This window comes from Staurois parvus, unplaced genomic scaffold, assembly GCF_062004578.1.
Source record: "Staurois parvus isolate SC_StPar_1 unplaced genomic scaffold, SC_StPar_1.0 ptg000682l, whole genome shotgun sequence".
NCBI classification, from domain to species: Eukaryota; Metazoa; Chordata; class Amphibia; order Anura; family Ranidae; genus Staurois; species Staurois parvus.
The window spans coordinates 1442415-1468566 of record NW_028318478.1 but is presented as its reverse complement, the minus strand read 5'-3'; the positions used below and the strand labels follow the sequence as shown (position 1 = coordinate 1468566).

At 43.1% G+C, this 26152-nt stretch overlaps 1 protein-coding gene across 8 annotated transcripts in view; it reads right to left on the bottom strand.

The window, feature by feature from the left end:
- PPCDC (phosphopantothenoylcysteine decarboxylase) overlaps window positions 1-26152 on the bottom strand; it is a 418450-nt gene that overhangs the window by 212563 nt on the left and 179735 nt on the right. For 7 of the 8 annotated variants that reach the window (XM_089652388.1, XM_089652389.1, XM_089652390.1 and 4 more), the window contains one exon: window positions 7084-7250. The gene's annotated coding sequence lies outside the window, so the exon portion shown is untranslated. Of the gene's footprint in view, window positions 1-7083; window positions 7251-16036; window positions 16055-26152 lie in introns of those variants that run through there. The other variant, XM_089652395.1, reaches the window with a different exon arrangement.

Genomic DNA, 26152 nt, shown 5'->3' with positions numbered 1-26152 from the left:
GCTGGCAGAGGGTTTGCAGGGAACCTTCTCAGCCAGCAGAGCAGGATGATCACTGCTCATAGGCAATAATTCAATATAGAAATTCTGTCAGGCTGGTTGTACCCAAGTTGATACATCAATTGACTGGGGTGCAATCATCCTGTCCATGCATGGATGGAATCTTGAAATCCAATTCTTGTATGACTTGTTTTAGTCTTTAAAGATGCAGCTGACAAATCAGTCAGTGTTGATGGGGGGAATTCCTCACACAGCACTACTGTATTCTGCTGACAGAGGGGTTGCGGGGAACCTTCTCAACCAGCAGAGTAGGATGATCACTGCTCATATTTAAAACCATAGGCAATAATCCAACGTAAAAATTCTGTCAGGCTGGTTGTACAGAAGTTGACCCATTAAATGACTGGGTGCAATCAGCCTGTCCATGCATGGATGGAATCTTGAATTCCTGTTCATGTATGGCTTGTTTTAGTGTTTAAAGATGCAGCTGAAAAATCAGTCAGTGTTGATGGAGGGAATTCCTCTCACAGCACTACTGTATTCTGCTGGCAGAGGGTTTGCGGGGAACCTTCTCAACCAGCAGAGCAGGATGATCACTGCTCATATTTATAGCCATAGGCAACAATCCAACGTAAAAATTCTGTCAGGCTGATTGTACCCAAGTTGACCAATCAATTCACTGGGTGCAATCAGCTTGTCCATGCATGGATGCAATCTTGAATTCCAATTCATGTATGGCTTGTTTTAGTCTTTACAGATGCAGCTGACAAATCAGTCAGTGTTGATGGGGGGAATTCCTCACACAGCACTACTGTATTCTGCTGGCGGGGGGGTTGCGGGGAACCTTCTCAGCCAGCAGAGCAGGATGTTCACTGCTCATATTTATAGCCATAGGCAACAATCTAACGTAAAAATTCTGCCAGGCTGGTTGTACCCACGTTGACAGATCAATTGACTGGGTGCAATCAGCCTGTCCATGCATGGATGCAATCTTGAATTCCAATTCATGTATGGCTTGTTTTAGTCTTTAAAGATGCAGCTGACAAATCAGTCAGTGTTGATGGGGTAATTCCTCACACAGCACTACTGTATTTTGCTGGCGGGGGGTTGCGGGGAACCTTCTCAGCCAGCAGAGCAGGATGTTCACTGCTCATATTTATAGCCATAGGCAACAATCCAATCTAAAAATTCTGTCAGGCTGGTTGTACCCAAGTTCATCCATCAATTGACTGGGTGCAATCAGCCTGTCCATGCATGGATGGAATCTTGAATCGCAATTCATGTATGGCTTGTTTTAGTCTTTCAAAAAGTAGCTGACAAATCAGTGTTGATTGGGGGAATTCCTCTCACAGCACTACTGTATTCTGCTGGCAGAGGGTTTGCGGGGAACCTTCTCAACCAGCAGAGCAGGATGATCACTGCTCATATTTATAGCCATAGGCAATAATCCAATGTAGAAATTCTGTCAGGCTGGTTGTACAGTATTCAAGTTCATCCATCAATTGACTGGGGTGCAATCAGCCTGTCCATGCATGGATGGAATCTTGAAATCCAATTCTTGTATGACTTGTTTTAGTCTTTAAAGATGCAGCTGACAAATCAGTCAGTGTTGATGGGGGGAATTCCTCACACAGCACTACTGTATTCTGCTGGCGGGGGGGTTGCGGGGAACCTTCTCAGCCAGCAGAGCAGGATGTTCACTGCTCATATTTATAGCCATAGGCAACAATCCAACGTAAAAATTCTGTCAGGCTGATTGTACCCAAGTTGACCAATCAATTCACTGGGTGCAATCAGCCTGTCCATGCATGGATGGAATCTTGAATTCCAATTCATGTATGGCTTATTTAAGTCTTTACAGATGCAGCTGACAAATCAGTCAGTGTTGATGGGGGGAATTCCTCTCACAGCACTACTGTATTGTGCTGGCAGAGGGGTTGCGGGGAACCTTCTCAGCCAGCAGAGCAGGATGTTCACTGCTCATATTTATAGCCATAGGCAACAATCTAACGTAAAAATTCTGCCAGGCTGGTTGTACCCACGTTGACAGATCAATTGACTGGGTGCAATCAGCCTGTCCATGCATGGATGGAATCTTGAATTCCAATTCATGTATGGCTTGTTTTAGTCTTTAAAGATGCAGCTGACAAATCAGTCAGTGTTGATGGGGGGAATTCCTCACACAGCACTACTGTATTTTGCTGGCGGGGGGTTGCGGGGAACCTTCTCAGCCAGCAGAGCAGGATGTTCACTGCTCATATTTATAGCCATAGGCAACAATCCAATCTAAAAATTCTGTCAGGCTGGTTGTACCCAAGTTCATCCATCAATTGACTGGGTGCAATCAACCTGTCCATGCATGGATGGAATCTTGAATCGCAATTCATGTATGGCTTGTTTTAGTCTTTCAAAAAGTAGCTGACAAATCAGTGTTGATGGGGGGAATTCCTCTCACAGCACTACTGTATTCTGCTGGCAGAGGGTTTGCGGGGAACCTTCTCAGCCAGCAGAGCAGGATGATCACTGCTCATAGGCAAAAATCCAATGTAGAAATTCTGTCAGGCTGGTTGTACCCAAGTTCATCCATCAATTGACTGGGGTAGAATCAGCCTGTCCATGCATGGATGGAATCTTGAAATCCAATTCATGTATGGCTTGTTTTAGTCTTTACAGATGCAGCTGACAAATCAGTCAGTGTTGATGGGGGGAATTCCTCACACAGCACTACTGTATTCTGCTGGCGGGGGGTTGCGGGGAACCATCTCAGCCAGCAGAGCAGGATGTTCACTGCTCATATGTATAGCCATAGGCAACAATCCAATCTAAAAATTCTGTCAGGCTGGTTGTACCCAAGTTGACCCATCAATTCACTGGGTGCAATCAGCCTTTCCATGCATGGATGGAATCTTGAATTCCAATTCATGTATGGCTTGTTTTAATCTTTCAAGAAGTAGCTGACAAATCAGTGTTGATGGGGGGTATTCCTCTCACAGCACTACTGTATTCTGCTGGCAGAGGGTTTGCGTGGAACCTTCTCAGCCAGCAGAGCAGGATGATCACTGCTCATAGGCAATAATCCAATGTAGAAATTCTGTCAGGCTGGTTGTACCCAAGTTCATCCATCAATTGACTGGGGTGCAATCAGCCTGTCCATGCATGGATGGAATCTTGAAATCCAATTTTTGTATGACTTGTTTTAGTCTTTAAAGATGCAGCTGACAAATCATTGTTGATGGGGGAAATCCCTCACACAGCACTACTGTATTCTGCAGGCGGGGGGGTTGCGAGGAACGTTCTCAGCCAGCAGAGCAGGATGTTCACTGCTCATATTAATAGCCATAGGCAACAATCCAACGTAAAAACTATCACTGGTCATAGGCAATAATCCAATGTAGAAATTCTGTCAGGCTGGTTGTACCCAAGTTGACCCATCAATTCACTGGGTGCAATCAGCCTGTCCATGCATGGATGGAATCTTGAATTCCAATTCATGTATGGCTTGTTTAAGTCTTTACAGATGCAGCTGACAAATCAGTCAGTGTTGATGGGGGGAATTCCTCTCACAGCACTACTGTATTCTGCTGGCAGAGGGGTTGCGGGGAACCTTCTCAGCCAGCAGAACAGGATGATCACTGCTCATATTTATAGCCATAAGCAAAAAATAATCCAATGAAAAAAATTCTGTTAGGCTGGTTGTACCCAAGTTGATCCATCAATTGACTGGGGTGCAATCAGCCTGTCCATGCATGGATGGAATCTTGAATTCCTATTCAAGTATGGCTTGTTTTAGTCTTTAAAGATGCAGCTGACAATTGTTTGGAAACTTTTATCAAGGCATCTTTTGCCTTGGTGAATGCTGCACTGCAGTCGGTGGTTGCGGCTACTGGAGTCTGCCAGAGCCTTAGGATTGGTGTAAAAAGTCTGTCTAGGAAGTTAGGCTCAGCAGGTACTGAGGCTGACCTAGGTGAAGGTTTGACAGATTTCCCTAGGGCTCTCTGTTTTGCTGTAAATGCCTTAAAGGGGTCCATTCAACAGATTCAGCTGTCTTCACCTGGACTGGGCACCGCCATCTTGGAGGTAGCCATCTGGCTGTGACTCCCCAATGTATATGCATGAGATCACGCTGCGCTTTCACATTGGTCTGCAGCCTCCTTGGACACAGGACATGGCCCAAGAGGTTGAGGGCAGGCGGGGGTGGGGGGCACTTACATGCTCTGTGCAATGCTTTTGCAGAGAGGCCCCCAACCTCCCCTTCTTGGGTCCCTCACCAGCGAGTAGTGAAATGTAGAGTAGAGTAGTGTAATGTAAAATAGAGTAGTTTAGGGACTGGCCAGAGAGGGATTACTTTGATGCAGTTGGCCAGCTTAAACATGTATTGCAATGCATGTGAACTAAAAATCCCTTTTTTTTTTCTACAAAGTTTGTTGGAAAGAGTGTATAGTAGTGTGCAGAGAGTTAATTCAGATTTTTTTTTAGTGTTATCATGTCATCACAGCCCTTTAGCAACTGATGGGATATGGATGGATATATATATATATATATATATATATATATATATCACACACACAGATGAAACTCGAAAAATTAGAATAATCGTGCAAAAGTTCATTTATTTCAGTAATGCAACTTAAAAGGTGAAACTAATATATGAGATAGACTCATTACATGCAAAGCAAGATAGTTCAAGCCGTGATTTGTCATAATTGTGATGATTATGGCTTACAGCTCATGAAAACCCCAAATCCACAATCTCAGAAAATTAGAATATTACATGCAATCAATAAAACAAAGATTGTACATAGAACAATATCAGACCTCTGAAAAGTATAAGCATGCATATGTACTCAGTACTTGGTTTGGGCCCCTTTTGCAGCAATTACCGCCTCAATGCAGCGTGGCATGGAAGCTATCAGCCTGTGGCACTGCTGAGGTGTTATGGCAGACCAAGTCCTGCTGGAAAATGAAGTCAGCATCGCCATAAAGCTAGTCTACGGAAGGAAGCATGAAGTGCTCCAAAATCTCCTGGTAGACAGCTGCGTTGACCCTGGACTTAATGAAGCACAGTGGACCAACACCAGCAGATGACATGGCTCCCCAAATCAACACAGACTGTGGAAACTTCACACTGGACTTCAAGCATCGTACAGTGTGTGCCTCTCCATTCTTCCTCCATACTCTGGGTCCTTGGTTTCCAAATGAGATGCAAAAGTTGCTCTCATCAGAAAAGAGGACTTTGGACCACTAAGTAACAGACCAGGTCTGTTTTTCTTTAGCCCAGGTAAGACGCTTCTGACAATGTTTGTTGTTCAGGAGCGGCTTGACAAGAGGAATACGACATTTGAAGCCCATGTCCAGGATCCGTCTGTGTGTGGTGGCTCTTGATGCACTGACTGCAGCCTCAGTCCACTCCTTGTGAAAGTCCCCAACACTTTTGAATGGCCTTTTCCTGACAATCCTCTCCAGGCTGCGGTCATCCCTGCTGCTTGTGCACCTTTTTCTTCCACACTTTTCCCTTCTACATAACTTTCTATTAATGTGCTTTGACACGGCACTTGGGAACATCCAACTTCTTTTGCAATTACCTTTTGAGGCTTTCCCTCCTTATGGAGGGTGTCAATGATGGTTTTCTGAACAACTGTCAGGTCAGCAGTCTTTCCCATGATTGTGATTCCTACTGAACCAGACTGAGAGACAATTTGTGTAGTATTATGTTCAGCAGACTGTGTTCTTCTATTGTTGTGACTTAGATGACGTTCAGAGCACATTTTATGCCCAATTCATGCAAAACTCCACGTAATACCAAGGGGTTCACATACTTTTTCTTGCAACTGTATATTGTGTCACATTTTGCTTTCATTACATTATTTTATATATATATATATTTTTTTTTTCATTTTGTCACTTATCACTTTGTTGCTATATGGATGTTCTTTACTAATATATTGTTTGATTAATTGGTTTGGTCACAATTTTCCACTGGTTGTTTCTAGCAGTTTTTCATTTCCACACTTGGGTGCGGGTATATTTACTTATACATTGATTTATTTTATATTAATTTATATGTCCATTTATTATTCATTTATGCACTGAGTAGCGCAGCACTAATCCATCATTCAATCTGTCATTTCACTCTACTTCATGGTATGAAATATTTAAAAAACGCAGCACAAGCAACATAGCTTACAGAGTGCCGACTATGCTCACTCTTTCTGCCTCCCCTCCTCCAATCACAGAAGCTGTTGTATAGATTCCATGAATGAAAAGTGATCTATTCATCAGCCTGTCCTACATTCATAGATCGGCTTGTATAAACTCCCACTGCACCAGAAGATTATGGCTGCAAGGTATGGAAGGGAGGCAGAGGACTTCAGTTTTCCACTGACAGCTGACACCAGCACAAGGAACACCACTCTGCATTAAATGTAAATAAAGTCCCGTGTGCTCATTTAAAGGAAAAAAAAACAAGAAAGAGGTTTTAACTAACCTTAGACTTTACCTAATGTTAACAAAACCCTGCGATTACCCACAAACATCAATTCATACTTGCAAATCTAATGTCTGATATATGACATTAAGCCTGGGTTCACACTGATGGGGTGGCAGAATTCGCAGCGGTTTCTGTGCGAATTCTGCACTGCATCAAAATCGCACCCAGTTCATTTCAACCGCTGTGGGTGTGTATGCTAACAACACCCCGAAATCGATTCGCAAAATGCGGTGCAATGTGCAGAACTGGATCGCATGGGTGTGGATACCCATCTAGTGGATACTGATTCTAGTGCGGACCAAAAAAAGGGTCCTGCACCTTTTTGGTGTGGATGCGGTGCGATTTGAGCCATACAAAATGTTCTGTGCGATGTGATTTGAGCCATACAAAATGTATGGCTCAAATCGCATCGCACAGAATTCGCATGCGATTTGCATAGGAATGTGGGGCGGTTTCTGTGCAAATCGCATGCGATATACCGCATATGTGTGAACCCAGGCTTAGGGATGCTTTCATGCAGCAATACCAAAGTGACACTGGCAACCCTTAATAGCAGTAAACAGAACAAAACAAGGTTTGTTGAACTTTCAGTCACTGACCTCTGTCTCCACACACCAAGGTCTTCTCAATACATGGGATGTCTGTGTAGCCAAAACTAAGAAGACTTTTCATTTGTTGTGCTGTGATTGGATGATTCCACATGGCTGTAGTCATAGCTGGGCAGAACAGCAGTGGCTTTGTTGTATCCCATGCGCGGACCACACGTCTGCAAACAGAATATATAGCAAAATCTTAAAGCTGAGCTCCAAACAAAGCACTAAAATAAATACAGACATCAAAATGCATACTGTGTAACTGTTTTACTGAACAGATTATTTGGATTTCTTTCTATCCTGTACTGAGACATACCTTACCCTGCCACACAGCAAAGACAAATGGATAACACCCTTTCTCTGTTACAATTAAAATGTATCTGAACCCCAAACTAAAAATCTAATATATTGCAGCCTACCAGCCCTTAGATGTAGTACTTGCATATTTTGTCAGGATTTTTTTTCCTTTATTTTCACCCGGTGATCCTGCCAGTAACCCACTTTCTGTCCTAGAGTGACAATGTTCTCTCACTGTACTGTATCTATGGAGGAGCAGTGTTGTCACCCTAGAAGAAGAAATTTAAGATTACAGAATAGGGACTGCCGGGATAACCTGGTATTTGTATCCAAAAGGCACAATCCAAAACACAAGAGGCTGCTACTTGTGACAGAAATATACCTTATAAACACATATCTGCTGCACTCATTTTAAGGGTAACATACACTTTAAGAGAATGTGTGAACAGAAGCAAGTCACCGCCTTACAGATCTAAGCCACAAAAGCCTGATAAAGAAAAGCCCAAGAAGTAATCACCATTCTAGTGGAATGGGCTTTAATGGGAAAGGGACTCATGCAACTCACACGCTTGTAAAAACTACCTGTATGCAAAGCCCTAGCTATGTGAGGCTAGGAAAAAAAGGAAACGTTTACTTAAAGCAGAACCTTACCCATAACAATTTGATAAAAAATAATGTTCTTTAGCAATGAGCAGAAGTTCCACAATAATAATTATGCTACCAAAATAATTGTGTGCTGTAAATTGCCTCCAACATTGTTCCCATTTCTTCTTGCTGGAGGCTGCCATTTTGCTGAAGCCCAGAGCACCTGAACAGCAGTAAGTCATAAAGCAGAACTAAACCCATTGAATCAACAGCTTCAAAAAACACCTACATTCTTGGAATGCCATGATTGCCAACTGTCACATTTGCTTGTGTCCTTACCCAAACTGTCAAACCATCAAATGGCTGGTGTCATAACTGATCACATGTGCAGCTCCATGGCAGTTGCAGATCAAACAGAAGCAGCTTCCTTGGCTGTAAAGGACAGGAGGGTTTAATTCCGTTTTGCTGTCAGCAGATTGGCCTCTACAAATTCATCAGTGTCTAAAAATGAACAGCAACTGAGCATGTGCAGAGTAGGGTGAGACAGTGTTACTGATTTTAAACAGCACAGGCACTTATTTTTCATGTTTTACATAGCTATACCTACATAAGGGGCCATCCTGAAGTGATCTAGCAGGACCTCATTTTCTGACTAAAGTTCCACTTTAATAAGACTCACGTGGTTTAGCTTACAAATACTTATTGAAAGGTATATTAAAATCATACACAAAAATACTCTCTTCGCCTTTCACCAAATTAAAAATGACAACATTGCAATAAAGCCATGCATTCACACTTGTTCGGACATCATCTCACCACAATCCCAGTAATTGTTCCCCAGTAATAGCATGGCATAGCAACTCTTATAGACATTCTTTTTCATAAAAGAACTGCCTATTCTTGTTTATGTCCTCAGATATGACTAATCTTCAAGAAAACATTGGAAACAATTTTGTTGACGAAAAGCTTTATGAGGATGTCCATAGTAGTGCACAAGTGGAGATGTACATGAGGGTATAAACTTAGGGAGGTCTATCTGATGTAGAGTAATATGTGCAATGTCCACTGCCCCCTACTAGTACACTTAGGAATTGTTTGTTAGAATGCATTATAGGTACTAATGCTATTACTGGGGGTTAATTACTGGGATTGTGGCAAGATGATGTCCAGACAAGTGTGAATGTATGTTTTTATTGCAACGGTTTCATTTTCAGTTTGGTAAAGGGAGAAGGGAGTGTTTTTGTGTATGATTTCAATTTTTGAATTTACCTTTCAATAAGTATAAGTAAGCTAAACTACAAGTCTTATTTAGTAACTGCTTCTTTTTTTCTTGCCGCACATAGTTAGGGCTTTTAGTAGATACTGTTTGGTTACTAAGACCACGCCAAAGCGCGGCGAGTGGATGGGCTTCTGGAATTAGACTGAAATTCTCAGAGATGCTTTTACGGAGTTTTCTCCTGCAAAACGACTTGTCAAATTCACTTAAAAATTGTGGAAATGTCAGCTGGAGAACTTGTGGCCTTTTGGAAAAACTATCAGGGAATCTGTCTGCCTAAAAGAAGCAGTGGCTGAGAGATAAACCCCGACAACCCTCACTATATCCCATATAATGGAGACAGATCTCCTTGGGGTGAACCAGAGCACACTGAAACACAACAAAGATAGCACAGTACCATCATAAAGGTGAAAATTAGAGACCACCTTGGATAAAAGGAGGTCCCATCGCTAAACAACCTTGTCCTTGTGAAAAATCAAATGGAACTTCTAAAGGACAATGCTGATAACTCAGACTGCTGTAGCCGAACTGATGGCCACTAGAAAGACTCCTGTACGGGATAGCAAAGAAAGAAATACTCAAATAAATGCCCCAAATAGGCTGAATGGTAAATCAGTCTCCCTGCATTGTTTTTTGTTCAGTTAGCTGCCTGGAAAGCATGCTGTAATTAGGCTGCTGAGACTGAGAATATTGGCTTGCTGACACTTTTGGTGCATCTACCGATTCATTCTTTTGAGCTGCATTCATCTTTTGAAACTTTTCTTATACTTTGCTGGCTTCATATTAGGTTTGCTTCAACTTAGATTGTAAGCTCTAACGAACAGGCCCTCTGTTTCCTCTTGTACCAAATTGTATTGTAACTGTAATGTCTACCTTCATTTTGTAAAGCACTGCGCAAACTATTGGCGCTATATAAATCCTGTATAATAATAATAATAACTAGTTGTACACCTGATACATAGTAATTCTAATCAGCCACTTGTTTTAAGCACAGTTGTCTTATGTTACCCCAACAGATGTGCTTTTCTTGCACATAAATACCGTATTTTTTGGCGAATAAGACGACTGGGCGTATAGGGTTTGGGCTATACTCGCCGTATAAGACTACCCCTCTTCCAACGCACACCAAAAAAAAATAAAAAAATAAAAATTAAAAAACATCAGATTTGATTTCAATATGGTATGGTATTTCAGTATGGTATTCCAATGATGGGGTGCTATTCCTCCCACTGACACCAATGATGGGGCATTATTCCTCCCAATGACACCAACGATGGGGCACTATTCCTCCCCCCCCCCCCACTGACCCCAACGATGGGGCACTATTCCATCCCCCACTGACCCCAACGATGGGGCACTATTCCTCCCGCCCCACTGACACCAACGATGGGGCACTATTCCCCCTCCCCCCACTGACACAAATGATGGGGCACTATTCCCCCCCCCCCCCCCCCATTGACACCAATGATGGGGCACCATTCCCCCCCCCCCCACTGACACCAACGATGGGGCACTATTCCACCCCCCCACTGACACCAATGATGGAACACTATTCCTTCCCCCACTGACACCAATGATGGGGTACTATTCCTCCTACTGACACCAATGTTGGGACACTATTCCTCCCACTGACACCAATGACGGGGAACTATTCCTCCCACTGACACCAATGATGGGGCACTATTCCTCCCACTGACACCAATGATGGGGCGCTATTCCTCCCACTGACACCAATGATGGTGCCCCATCATTAGTGTCAGTGTGTGAGGAATAGTGTCCCATCATTAGTGTCAGTGGGAGAAATAGTGCCCCATCATTGGTGTCAGTGGGAGGAATAGTGTCCCATCATTAGTATCAGTGGGGGGAATAGTACTCCGTCATTGTTGTCAGTGGGAGGAATAGTTCCCCGTCATTGGTGTCAGTGGGAGGAATAGTGTCCCAACATTGGTGTCAGTGGGAGGAATAGTACCCCATCATTGGTGTCAGTGGGGGAAGGAATAGTGTTCCATCATTGGTGTCAGTGGGGGGGTGGAATAGTGCCCCATCGTTGGTGTCAGTGGGGGGGGGGGGGGGGAATGGTGCCCCATCATTGGTGTCAATGGGGGGGGGGGGGGAGGAATAGTGCCCCATCATTGGTGTCAGTGGGGGGAGGGGGAATAGTGCCCCATCGTTGGTGTCAGTGGGGCGGGAGGAATAGTGCCCCATCGTTGGGGTCAGTGGGGGATGGAATAGTGCCCCATCGTTGGGGTCAGTGGGGGGGGGGGGGAGGAATAGTGCCCCATCGTTGGTGTCATTGGGAGGAATAATGCCCCATCATTAATATCAGTGACACCAATCATGGGCACTATTCCTCTCACTGACACCAATTACACTTGCTGACCCCTGTTCCAGTATGGTGCTGCTGCAGCCAGCATACGTGGTTGCAGCAGCACCTCTGCACGGCACACTTACTGGCCGCTCCCTCACTCGATTTTTGCAGGGCTGCTCGGCTCCGCCTCCTCGCTGGTGATTGGCCGCCTGTGTGCCATTCCTGAGCTACAGTTCTGGCGGCCAATCACCGGTTAGGAGGTGGAGACGAGCGGCCGCACGAACATCCGGTGGCCAAACTGAATGAAGGAGCAGCCGCGCTTCCTAGACTGGATCGTCGTGGGACTGGGACCGGAGTCAGGTAAGAAACAGCAGCCCCTACCCACCCCTGTACTTACTGTCTCTTCCGTTGGAAGTGCCGCCCTGACACCAAGTGTCAGTATGCCGTATACCGGCGTATAAGACGACCCCCGACTTTTGAGAAGATTTTCAAGGGTTAAAAAGTCATCTTATACGCCGGAAAATACGGTACATATATTTGCTTGTGTCTTTTTATTAATAAAGCCTCTGGAAAACAAAATATTTTCTGTACAATCTGGGGCCTTTATTTTAAAGTGTATTTCCACTTTTGCAGTCAAATTCGTTATGTTTGTGTGTGTTCCCATTCACAAAGCATACCTACAAAAAAGGTTTTATATATTTCTTTTAGATGTTCCTTTGGAGATGGTGTCATGGTGGACTGCAAATGTTTCTATATAGAACTGTAAAATTGATAAGTAAGTCACCGACACCACATCCCAAAGTGATTTACCAGTATATAGAGAATATTACAAAAAGAAGAAGACGCAGGACTTTTAACCACTTGAGCTCTGGAAGATTTTAACCCCTTCATGACTAGGACATTTTTTTTGCTATTCAGCACTGTGCTACTTTAAGTGGCAATTACATGGTCATGCAATATTGTACACAAATTAAATTTATATCATTTCCACACAAATAGAGATTTATATTAGTGGTATTTGATTATCGCTGGTTTTTTTAGTTTTTTCGCTATAAAAAACAAAAATACCAAACATTTTTAACAAAAAAAAATAAAAACCGTTTTCTACTTTCTGTTATAAAACATACCCAATAAAATCAAATTTTGGCATAAATTTATGCCAAAATGTATTCTGCTATGTGTCTTTGGTAAAAAAAATTCCAATAATGTACATTAATAGCTTTGTGTAAAAGTATTAGTGTCTACAAGCTATGGTATATATATACACAGTATATCTGAAAACTGCTAAACTCTATACTACTGACAGCCTATCTCATTTCTTGAGGCCCTAGAATGCCAGAATAAATTGCCCCCCAAATCACCCCTTTTTTTTGCAAAGTAGTCAGCCTGAGGCAGTTAGTAAGAGGCATGGGGAGTTTTTTTGTAATGTTCAGTTACAATTTTTTTGAAAATGAAGAAATTGAATAAAATGTTTTTTTTATATGCTCTCACCAGTGCAGTACAGCATCACCATATGACTGGTGTGGCAGTGATCAGGGACACTGACTGGTGACTGTATGTCAAAAACAGTTACATTTTTTGACAGTGGGCTGCAAGCTGTCACAGCCCTGTGCCCACATTGAAGATGCCGGCGCCTGGATCACCACATGGCTGGTGAAACGGGCTGCGGGGAGGACACCGCGGGGTCGTGGGACAGGTGAGTGGCTGTTTTTTAAAAGTCACAGTTTTTATAGCTGCTGACTTTTATTTTTTGACAGTGTGAGTGGAACTCAGCTTTAATTTCATCCCAGAGGGGTGATATATAAAAGAGCCTGTGTCCACTTAGGATAATGTCCCCCGACAACTTAAAGAGAATGCATAGTGGTTAAGACATATTCTTACTTTTTCTTTTAGTCCTAACCATAATTACTAAAAAAACTTTTTTATTGCCTGGTCATTTGTGAGCTATGAATACTGCATATGAGTATATTTTATGCTCCTGTCCAGCCAGCAGATGGAGCTCTCAGCTCCTTGTCATGTTTACTGGCTGTTTTCAGATACTCATATCATGCTTGTCATTAACCACTTGTCCTCCAGAGGATTTACCCCCCTATCCTGAACAGGCCATTTTTTGTGATACGGCGCTGCGTGACTTTAACTGACAATTGCGCGATCCTACGAGGCTGCACCCAAATTAAATTTACGTCTCTTTTTTGCCCACAAATAGAGCTTTCTATGTGTGGTATTTGATCACCTCTGCGATTTAATTTTTTTTTGCTATAAACAAAAAAAGACCGACAAAAAAAAAACTACTTTTGACTTTTAGCTATTAAACATGTCCACAAAAAATTTTTAAAAATCAAATTTCGTCATAAATTTAGGCCAAAATGAATTCTGCTACATGTCTTTTCTAAAAAATCCCAATACGTGTAAATTAATTGGTTTATGTGAACGTATAGCGTTTACAAATGGTGGTATATATACTGGAATTTGTTTTACTGGTAATGGTGGCGATCAGCGACTTATAGTGGGACTGTGGTGAGCATTCTGCCACTGGGGGGGGGACGGGACTAACTGACATCCCCAGTGAAACCAATACAGTGATCAGTGCTAATAAAAAGCACTAACTCTGTACTAATGACACTGGGCAGGAAGGGGTTAACATCTGGGCCGATTAAAGGATTGACTGTGTGCTGTTTTACTGTGTGCTGTGCTTTACACTGTAAGCACACTGCTTTGTATGGCTCTACTGTGCAAAGCCATACAAAGCAGTGTGCAGGAGCTGACAGGGGAGAGATCTGTATTGTTTACATACAGGCCTCTCCCCCATCAGTGATAAACGGCAATCGCCGGGTGCCGGGAGGGAATCACCGGCTACAATCCGGTGATTAACAGCCAAGGCTGCCAACAGCAGCATGCCCCCAACACGGAAATGCAAAATCACATATATATACGTGATTTTGAGCAGCCGTACCGCCCTGTAGCAGTATTTCTGTTATAGCGCGGCACGGAAGCGGTTAATAAATCCCATATTGTTTTTGCTGTACTTTACTGTACACTTTGCAAGATTTAGGCTGCCCACACATTATACAATTTTCTTGAGAATTTTACTTTAGAGTTACAAAAAAAAAACATATAATATGAGGTCAAACCTAAACACTTCCAATTGTATCCAATTAGGCAGGTCTTTGCACTACATAGTTGAAGGTAAATATAAAGGAAATTGGGCAGAAATTGTAAGAAAATTGTATAGTGTATGGCCAGCCTAAGTTTCTCCAATAAAGAACTGTTTAAAAGTTGGTCAGCGTTAAAGCCAGACTCTGGGCTGCTTTTAAATGTACCCATGCTGCTTGATTCCCTCCCCCACATTTCATGGGCTAAATACAAATTATTACTTTATTCCTCACTCCCACAAGATTCCTCCTCTTTGTTGGACTGATCCTCTGAAGTGCTTTACCTGGCTACCCGGCCGGTCGCAGCTTTCTGATGTCATAACACACTAAGCAGACCTAACAGTCCTGCATTGTATAGGAGGGGGGCGAGGGTCTGCTCACAATCCAGGATGTGTGGCAGAGGAGGAAACCACCGGCTGTCAGGGGAACAAGGCCCTTAGTCACCGGTCACACCGCTGCGACTTAAAATCATGCGATTTCAGGTGCGATTTCTGAAGACTGTATTGTAACTTCTTAAGATTTCCAACGATTTCTTGCTATTTGCGGTGCGATTTCCATTGTATTCTATGTATGTGAAATCACAACAAAACTGCAGAAAAAGTAATGCAGGAAATACTTTAAAAATCGCGCTGCAGCAAAACGCACATCTTAAGGCACGGACATTCACTAGTTGGGATTTCAGCTCACAAGTCGCACCGGTATGACCGGGCACTTAGACAGAAGGGATGAGTCCAGACACCAGTCCACACCTACCTGAGCTATCCTGCTGGAAAGTTGCAAAGTGAACAGCCAATCACAGGCAATGGAGGCATGCCCCGCCCCACACTGACTTGTATCCAAGGGATGAGGGGGTCTCTGATGCCTATGATTGGCTGTCTGCTTTGGCAGCTTCCTAGTGGGATAGCTCAAGCAGGTGAGGACTTGTGCGTTAGAGACAGTTGCTATGGGAACAAGTGTCCCCACTGGAAGATTTTCCCTCACATCCTGTTCTGGACACAATCAGCAAGAACAACCTGACAGGTGGTCTAACCCCACATCACTCTAAATCTAAATGTAACCACTTGCTGTCCGCCCTATAGCAGTTTTCCTACAAAGTGTTGTCTTTAGTTCCCCTTTACCATTTCTCTGCCTCACTGAAGACAAGTGTAATGATAAGATCAGTGTTCTTCCTCTTCTACAGCCCAATCAGGAGGAAAGAAATAAGATCACATCCATCGATCATCACATTACCATCATCAGCCGCCCTCCTCTCTATGGCTCCATTCTGACCTGTACATAGAAACACAGCCGGCATGGACACTAGCCCGAGACTACAACTCCCAGAAGTCTGTATGCACTCACCGTGCAGCCAATGGACTGGCAGAGACTCGTATCCCAGCATCTCCCTGTAGTGCGCTCTAAATGTCCCAGCATGGATTTATTCCGCAAAGGATGCTGGGATTTGTAGTGCCGGGCAATACATAGGAGGGGAGGCTATGCCTCTAGTAGATGTGTTCCGCTCAGCTTTGTGTACACGGACTGTAATCCGCACCTCCCACACACACAGTCCTCCCATAGAGAACAATATGAACATCCTGGAGAGGATTGCACTGTGCTACAGTACACCAAGACTACCCACAATCCTCTGCACTGTTTACATACCTACTCCCCGCCCACTAAGCAATCGCCGATCTCTTCCTGCTCATGAATACATGTCCCCGCCCACCTCTTAAAGCACACGTGACCGGCCTTGCGGTCTCTCCTCAGTCTGTGAGCAGAGATCAGAGTCTGCGTAGTGACTTGTATATGGGGGGTTCAGACTCAGCTGCAAAGGGGTCCGGTGTCCTAATACACCGAGCTAGCACACATATGAAAGAACCGTGTCCATGGTTTTCATTCATGCAATGCATGTTTACAAGTGCTCGTTCACAGGGGCTCACACCTGTGGGGGGGACATGTTCTGCTTACATGGGATGCACAGGTGTTCCAGTCTTGTCTATAGGGATGCAGCCGGAGTACGGATACAGCTGCTGCTTCCACTCTGACATCCATGTGGGTGCAGGTGCGTGGCCCCGAACTCACACTGTGTCCAGGGGCCCACGTGGATGTCAGATTGGGAGCAGCAGCTGTATCCCCGATGACATGAATGAGACTGCCTGCATACAGAAGAATGGAACACCTGTGCCTCCCATGAGGCCAAAACATGGTCCTCACACGGGGTACACTAGAAAGTATAGTCCGCCTTTACCAAAACACTGCCTGTGCAGATAAGGGGTGTCTGTAGATAAAAACAAACTGCAGCTCTGACTAAAACTGAATAAGGCCCTTGTTATAGGTGTAGGCCATTTACAGTTGTGGCCAAAATTATTCAACCCCCACTGAAATTGAGTGTTTTGGCCAGTTTGACATTGCTTTTGATCATTCAGTCATCTTGCTTACATTTACATTAAAGAGGCACTTGTAGGTCAGACAAATATAACATAACAGTTATAATGAAATAACCACAAATGTCTTTTCTGTGCTCACAGCATTATCAGTTTTATTCAACCCCCAAGTGACATTCAATCTTAGTACTTAGTACAGCATCCTTTTACAGTTATAACAGCTTTTAAACGTGAAGCATAGCTTGACACAAGTGTCTTGCAGCGATCTACGGGTATCTTCGCCCATTCTTCATGGGCAAAGGCCTCCAGTTCAGTCACATTCTTAGGCTTGCGCACTGCAACTGCTTTCTTTAAGTCCCACCAGAGGTTCTCAATCGGATTTAAGTCTGGTGACTGCGATGGCCACTCCAAAATGTTCCAGCCTTTCCTCTGCAACCATGCTCTAGTGGACTTGGAGGTATGCTTGGGATCATTGTCCTGTTGAAAGGTCCAACGTCTCCCAAGCCTCAGGTGTGTGACGGACTGCATCACGTTTCCATCCAATATCTCCTGGTACTGAAGAGAATTCATGGTACCTTGCACACGCTGAAGCTTCCCTGTACCTGCAGAAGCAAAACAGCCCCAAAGCATGATTGACCCTCCACCATGCTTCACAGTAGGCAAGGTGTTCTTTTCATCATAGGCCTTGTTCTTCCTCCTCCAAACATAGCGTTGATCCATGGGCCCAAACAGTTCTAATTTTGTTTCATCAGTCCACAGAACACTATCCCACAACTTTTGTGGTTTGTCCACATGGCTTTTGGCATACTGCAGTCGACTCTTCTTATTCTTTGGAGACAGCAAGGGGGTACGCCTGGGAGTTCTGGCACGGAGGCCTTCATTACGCAGTGTGCGTCTTATTGTCTGGGCTGAAACTTCTGTACCCACATCTGACAAATCTTTTCTCAGTTCCTCAGCAGTCACACGGGGACTTCTCTCCACTCTACGCTTCAGGTAGCGCACAGCAGTCGAAGTCAGCATCTTCTTTCTGCCACGACCAGGTAGCGTTTCAACAGTGCCCTTTGCCTTGAATTTGCGAATGATGCTTCCTAAGGTGTCTCTTGGTATGTTTAACATCTTTGCAATCTTCTTATAGCCATTGCCCTTCCTGTGAAGAGAAATCACCTCTTCTCTTGTCTTCCTGGACCATTCTCTTGCCTTCACCATGTTTGTAACCACACCAGTAAATGTCTAGAAGGAGCTGAGTATCACAGTCATTTTAAAGCTGCCTAATTGGTGCTTATTATGCTTGATTGCTGCTCGGTGACATCCACAGGTGTTTTCAATACCTGATGGAAAGCACCTGTATGAACCTCTGTTCTTCAGAGTGGTAGTCTTTAAGGGGTTGAATAATTGTGGCAATGAAGAAACCACATAAGAACCATTTACTACTGTATTACATAAACAATTGATGTCATTTTAGTTGCATTTGGGTAGTTACAACGTCCTTGTAGGATTTGATTCTGAATACAATTCCAAATGTACACTATAGTCCCTAAACCCCTTTACAGCATTGGGGGTTGAATAATTTTGGCCACAACTGTACATACCTCATGAAGCCTGACTGGAAACCTCCCAGGACATTGCTATCAGCAAATACATCATCCAGCACCGCTTTACGTGTCTCGTCACAAACCACTTGACTTCCTCAGGGTTGGTCCTACACTTGTTGTCACAAACCACATGACTTCCTCGGACTAGTCCTACACGTGTTGTCACAAACCACGTGACTTCCTCAGGGCATAGCGGGTGACATATTTGCCAGAAACCAGAAGTGACACAAAAGACGGTCCCCGATGCCTGTGTGCCAATAGTTTCATGCCGTTTTTAAACTGCTACATTGTAAGTGAAATACATTTTAAATAAAAATGAGGATTTCAAATATACTACACTGTGAAGAGTTCCTGGGTCTCCGGAGCTTCTGAGCCTTAAAGGGCCACACACATTGAAAAAAGGTGTACCACTGCAATCATCTTTAGTTAGTTATACAAGAGTGGAGGGGTTTGGATTTACCATCAATGTATTCGAGTGTGATTGACCCCACAGAGGAAGAGGAAGAGTTTATGACCTGATGGTGCAGCAGGTCCATGATTTGAGGTGAAAGCAATATAAGCAAGGTGGTGGGGCCCTGCTATGAACATGGTGGAATTTGAATGCATTGACAGCACAAAGGGGATATACACAACATGCTGAGAATTTGGCAAAAAAGAAGCCGTAATAACGAAACAATTTACACACAGACTTTTCATTTGGTCCTATTATTTATTTGAAGATTGACATTTATAGTGTGATGCACATGATTTCATTTATTTATTATGTTGTTTGCACATATATGTATTTTTCTCAGGCTATATTAATGAGATGACATAGTAAGGCATTTGCGCACCATCATTTATTTATTTATTTATTTTTTGTAGTATTGATTTTGTGGGAACACAAGAAGGTGGTAGCAGCAGCCTAACACAGAATATATTGATTCAATCACAACAGATAGTGCGGGAGTCACCAACATTAATATTCAGTTTTAATCAGAGCTGCACAGATTTTTACCTATGGATGCCCCGTATCTGCATTGGCAGTTCTTTGGTAAAGGTGGACTAACCCATTAAAGTGGTACTAAACCCAGGACCCTGCATTTACTGTATCTGGTCTCCCACAGTACACAACATGGAAATGCAATTATTTTAGTAAATATAACCTGCTAAATACTTTTTCTCATCAGCAGTTACAGCAGTCTTGTGACTTTATCAGTGTCCAATAGAACGGTGGCTACAGCGTGTAGGAGCAGTTTTCATTCTCCCCTGATTGTCCTATGAGGCTGTAGGACCCCTGACCTTCTGGACAGTGCTGATTGGCCCTGTGCTGATCACATGCACTCTTCCAAGAAAAGAAAAAAACTGCTGTTACTGTTGTGGGTTTAGTAACATTTTAAAGAACAATTAAAAGGTATGGATGCACCAATATCGGTTTTCTATTGGCGAGTACGAGTACCGATACTTTCGGTCAAGTACTCGCCGTTACAGAGTACCAATACTTTGCAGTGTGATTTGCATTAATGGATGCAAATTGCACTGCAAAGAATAGCATGCGATTTGAACAGGAAGGCGATTCCTGTCCAAATCACATGTGGTTTCCCCACTGCTCCTAAGTGAACCTGATGCTTGTCATGGCCCGAGTTCACACAGAAGCAGTGCGGGAAAGTTCCCTGCAGGCATCCCATGCTGAGTGTCAGAGGTAGGAGAGGAGGGCAAGAGATGGGGATTTGAATTCTCTGCCACTTTTTTTGCTCTCCTTACAGCGATGATAGTTCGGGCTAGACGGCATCTGATTGGGGGATTTCAAATCCCTGCCGCTTTCTCTCCTCTCCTACCACTGACACTCAGCATGGGATGCCTGCAGGGAGGTTTCCCGCACTGCTCCTGTGTGAACTCGGGCTATGACAAGCCTGGGGTCACACTGGAACAGTGGGGAAACCGCATGCGATTGGGACAGGTCCATTAACGCAAATCGGACTGCAAAGTATCAGTTAAGGTATCGGTAGTATTTTCACGAGTACTCATGTAAATACTTGGTATCGGCACCAATACCGGTATCAGTGCATCCCTAACTAAAGGAAAATCGTTTTTTAAATTTTGGATGGAGCAGAGAGGAATTAGGACACCTGTTAGTTTTTTTATTGCTGTCTGTGTCCCCATCAGGGAGACTGACCCTTTCTATGTCTGGTTTACCATTATCATTGAAAGTAAAAAAAAATTCCAAATTTTGCAGTGTCCCCCGAAAAGTAATAGAGAGAGAGGGGTATGATACAAGGGGTGCCATCATCCCTGAAAGATACAGTGAAAAGGTCCTCTTATTGGTGGGACTTTAACGGCACAGTTTTATCAAATAGTAAACTTGACAATTCAATAGTTTAAAAAATATGTGATTTTTATTTTTGAAATCTTAAAACAGACATTTAAGTTACAATACAAAGTAAGTCTGTTTTAAGATTTCAAAAATAAAAATCACATTTTTTAAACTATTAAATTGTCACGTTTACCATTTGATAAAGCTGTGCCGTTAAAGTTCCACCAATAAGAGGACCTTTTCCCCAAAAAGTAATAGAGGCGAAATCCAACAATGGGCATACTAGCTCTGGTGACCAAGGGGGTGCAAGAATATGCTTCATTTGCAGGGACTTCCTGTGTTGGCTATAGGACAGGAAGTGAACGTAAATCTACCTGATAAGACACAGATTGCCAAAAAATCCAGCCAGGGGTTATGTATTCACCTTACTCTATCCAAAAAAAGGTTTTTCCTACAGTTATACTGTAAGTGTGCCTCATTCACAGGGGACACCTATCCATATAGCCATGTGGAGGGCCAACTTTACCTGTAAAAACAGCCAGCTGCATGGCTCTCCAAGCGCAACCCACACATGTACACTCCAGGATGCACTCGGAGATCCATGCAGCCGGCCACCTGTCATTGATTGAAATGTATCATTCTATATGTACTTACACTATATTGCCAAAAGTATTGGGACATCCCTCCAAATCATTGGATTCAGATGTTCCAATCACCTCCATGGCCACAGGTGTATAAAATCAAGCACCTAGGCATGCAGACTGCTTCTACAAACATTTGTGAAAGAATGGGTCGCTCTCAGGAGTTCAGTGAATTCTAGCGTGGTACCGTGATAGGTTGTCAATTGTACAATAAGTCCATCCGTGAAATTTCCTTGCTACTAAATATTCCACGGTCAACTGTTAGTGGTAATATAACAAAGTGGAAGCAACTGGGAACAGCAACTCAGCCACGAAGTGGTAAGCCACGTAAAATGACAGAGTGGGCTGATGCACACAGTGTGCAGAAGTCGCCAACTGTCTGCAGAGTCAATAGCTAAAGATCTCCAAATTTCGTGTGGCCTTCAGATTAGCACAACAACAGTGCGGAGAGAGCTTCATGGAATGGGTTTCCACGGCCGGACAGCTGCATCCAAGCCTTACATCACCAAGAGCAATGGAAAGCATCAGACTCAGTGGTGTAAAGCGAGCCGCCATTGAACTCTAGAGCATTGGAGACATGTTCTGTGCAGTGACGAATCACGGTCTTCTCTCTGGCAATTCGATGGACGAGTCTGGGTTTGACACTTGCCATAACAGTACTTGCCTGACTGCATTGTGCCAAATTTAGAGTTTGGTAGAGGGGGGATTATGGTGTGGGGTTGTTTTTCAGGGGTTGGGCTTGGCCCCTTAGTTCCAGTGAAGGGAACTCTTAAGGTGTCAGCATACCAAGACATTTTGGACAATTTTATGCTCACAACTTTGTGGGAACAGTTTGGGGATGGCCCCTTCCTGTTTTTTTCTTGTAATTGCAGACCACCAATAAAAAAAGCCTAAAAATATAAAGTGAGTCTCAGGGTATAGCTTTCTTTTTTAAAAATATGAAGCTTTTAATATAAACATGCCACAAACCTGGGCTATACTTTGATATACTTAGATATACGCAAGCTCTATAAATACTGATATAAGGATTTAAAAATAAATGAGCACATTGGGAATTACTGAAGCCAGAGGCAGCTTTGTAACTTTCATTTTCAGAAGAAGATCAGCAAATGATTGAGAGGGTGAAGTAACCAGACTTTGCAGAGCCTCTATTCCACATCTTTCTCAGTAAAGACTTGTTTCAACCGCCTTTTAGAGTGAGCAATCACCCTTTAAAGGATAAGTTCATCCTTTGAAAAAATAAATGCACATTTTTTTGAAGGTAACAAAAAAAATGTGCATTTTGTTTTTTAAGGAGTCTGCAGAGCACTGCACACGTGATCAGCAGATCACAGGTGCAATCTAAGGCTCCTGCGGACTGTCAGGTTAGCTGTCTGTCTGTACCTCCTACAGGAAGACAATTACCTGAGAGCAGGAAGATCAATGCACTATGAGACGCTCACCATCGCCCTTATAGTTCACTGAAAACTACAAAATGTCAACCGCAATGGCTGACGGTACTTGTAGGCATTCATTCATAGGAAACTGTGAATGAATGACACAGCCATGTGGGTGAAGCACAGCATGGACGCACTATTTTAAAATTAAGACAGCAGGTGTGGGAAGAGGATCCCCCACCCACTGTCACAGGGAGGGGGATCGAGGGGAGAAAGGCTGCAGATGCTGAAATATGTTACCCCTAAAATGGGTGGAACATATAAAATGTTCCAATGGTGAACATATCCTTTAACCATTAGCCGCCCGGCCTATAGCCGTTGGGCGGCCCGCAAAAGTGCTGCAGATTTCTGGGGTATACGTCATTTGGCATCCTCCCGCACATGCGTAGTTCGCGCGATTGTAGAGCAGCGCAGCGGCGCAATCTGTCACCGGCCGTGTACCTCGGACACGGCCGATGACAGATCTGAGTACCGGCCCCAGTTGCCAGTACCATGTGACCAATTACAGCAGGTCACATGACAGTTGTATACAATGGATGGCTTCATTCATGCCATCCATTGTATACTAGTGCCTAGCTGTGAATGGTCACAGCAGGTCACATGCACATGTCATGTGATTAGCTGTGGCCAAATCACAGCTAAGCACAAAAAAAAAAAAAAAAACCTGAATGAATCGATGTCATTCAGGTAAATGCTTGCTTATAGCAAAGTAATTCTTTGCTATAACCAAATTGTGTAAAAAAAAAAAAAAAAAAAATACTGATCACTTCCCCAAAGTAGTACAATGTTACTATAGTAACATTGTATGTATTGTATAGTAACATGTATAGTTTTTTTTTGTTAATTTAGCAAAAAATAAAGACCCCAGCGGTGATTAAATACCACCAAAAGAAAGCTCTAGTTGTGTGAAGAAAATGATAAAATTTTAGTTTGGGTACAATGTTGTATGACCGCGCAATTGTCATTCTAAGTGTGAGAGCGCTGAAACGTGAAAAACTGGCCTGGGCAGAAAGGTGTAAAATTGCCCGGTATTGAAATGGTTAATTAGACCTCACTTGAAAATCAAATGAACGTTCCAAAATTGAACATATTTGAGTGAAATTATTATGGCATATGGCCAGCTTTCATCTACTCAAAGTGCAGAATGACAACAATAAAACAACATTGTTATTGAATTACATAATACGTTGGCTAAATGAATCAATACTGTACATGACAAGCCATAGATATAATAACTATATATATATAAACATATATTTACATTCATAAAAATGAATTCAGTAAAAAAAAATAAAAATCATCATAATAATATCTTAATCATGTGAACATTATACACAGCCCATATAATAGACAGCAATGGTCAAGGTTTTGTAACTGATAATATACGAGGGGCATTTCAGGCAAACCGGAACTTTTAATCTTACAGATATATAAAGGGGTGCTAGCATGGTGGTACTACACGCAGTAGTAAGTGGAAAGTGTGTCCTACTACTGATAGGCGGCACAAATGTCACGGCCAGCCCCGAGACCGTTAATCAAGATTGCAGACAACAGTGTTAGTGCGTGCATGGAAAAGTGTGTTATGATGAAGTTTCTTGTGAAGGAAGGTGCAAAACCCGCAGATATCTACAGAAGACTTCAAGCACAGTACGGTGATAAGACGCTCAGCCTCAGTAAGACACTTGAATGGTGTAAACATTTCAAAGATGGCTACACATCCATCAGTGACGATCCTGGCTGTGGTGGTTCCCAGCCCACAGCAGTCATTCCTGTGAACATTCAGTGCTTGGAACACCTGATCCTGGATAACTGACACATAACCGGTCGTGAAATTGCACAAAAGACAAAACTTTCTGTGAGTAGGGTGAACACAATCATTCAGGAATCTCCTAGGATGGTTCAGGCGTACTGACAAATCTTGCTGAAGCTTTCCAGGCATTAGATGAACGCTGGGATAAGTGTATAAATGTAGCAGGGGAGTATGTTAAAAAAGAAACGCAGTTTCTGCTCCTTGAAATGTTTTCTTTTATCATATAAACTCAAAAGTCCCAGTTTGACTTGAACTCTCCTCCTATAAAGGTTTTCCCATCATATTCCCAACTGCATTTAGTGGGTGACATCTAGTGGTAGACCTGGACCATTGCAGTCTATTTAATGAATAGTGTCTTTTATATATATTGTTTCTTTCAGTATGATTATTATGAGCTCATTTACTCAGTTCATTTATTTGTTTTTATTTAGTTTGTTATATTGATTAATTTGTATTCATAATATACTCATTTATATAGGTGTAAATAAATTGATATGGGTAGTACAATTGTCACCAACATACTTGTGAGAACCTGATGTGAGACAACATTTGTAGAACTTTGCAGAATTTTTAAAACTTCAGGATTCAGGATTACTATTTAACGGAGCCGAAGAAAGCCAATCCAAGTCTTCGTTCAGCTCTGTGACTCCCAATGAATGGGAGGTCCTGTTAAATCGGCGGAAGGCGGGGGGGAGGGGAGGTTGGGGGAGTCTCCACCTGCTGCTGGTATTAACGATCAAGAGGTCTGTTAGCGCTCTGATTGCTATTACAAGAAAGCCAACTGTTGGCTCTAAATAACGATATTGGGATCATGCCTCATCCCAGTACAACCACGAAGGTACAACCACTGAGTATGTGACTGGTCGACAAGTGGCTAATGTAATTAAAAAATTAAATGTCATTTTAGTGAGAAAAACAAATGAAAGCCTAATTACAGCTGACACTTTTGAAGCAGTTACAGCAACAGGGTTTTTGTTTTTGGAAAAACAGGACAACTGTAGATTTCCCTCCCTTGAGTTCTGTCCATGTGGTCTTAAATCTCAATTCAGCATTTTTCACTCTGCGACATTGCTCTGAGCTGTTCAGCCTTCCCTATGAAAATGTTCGTTTCATACTGCACACGCCCACCACAGCCTCATTCATTCCAGTAGGATTTCTGTAGTCATGGTGGCCACATATGATCACTCAGAGTATGGCTTTCCCATAGCAATAAATGGGGCTGCGTTGGGAATGCGCGGTATGAAGAGACCTTTTTTTCTTTAGAGGAAAGACTGTGTGGTTAGAAGTAGGGCCATACAGTACAGATCACGGCTACAGGGCCA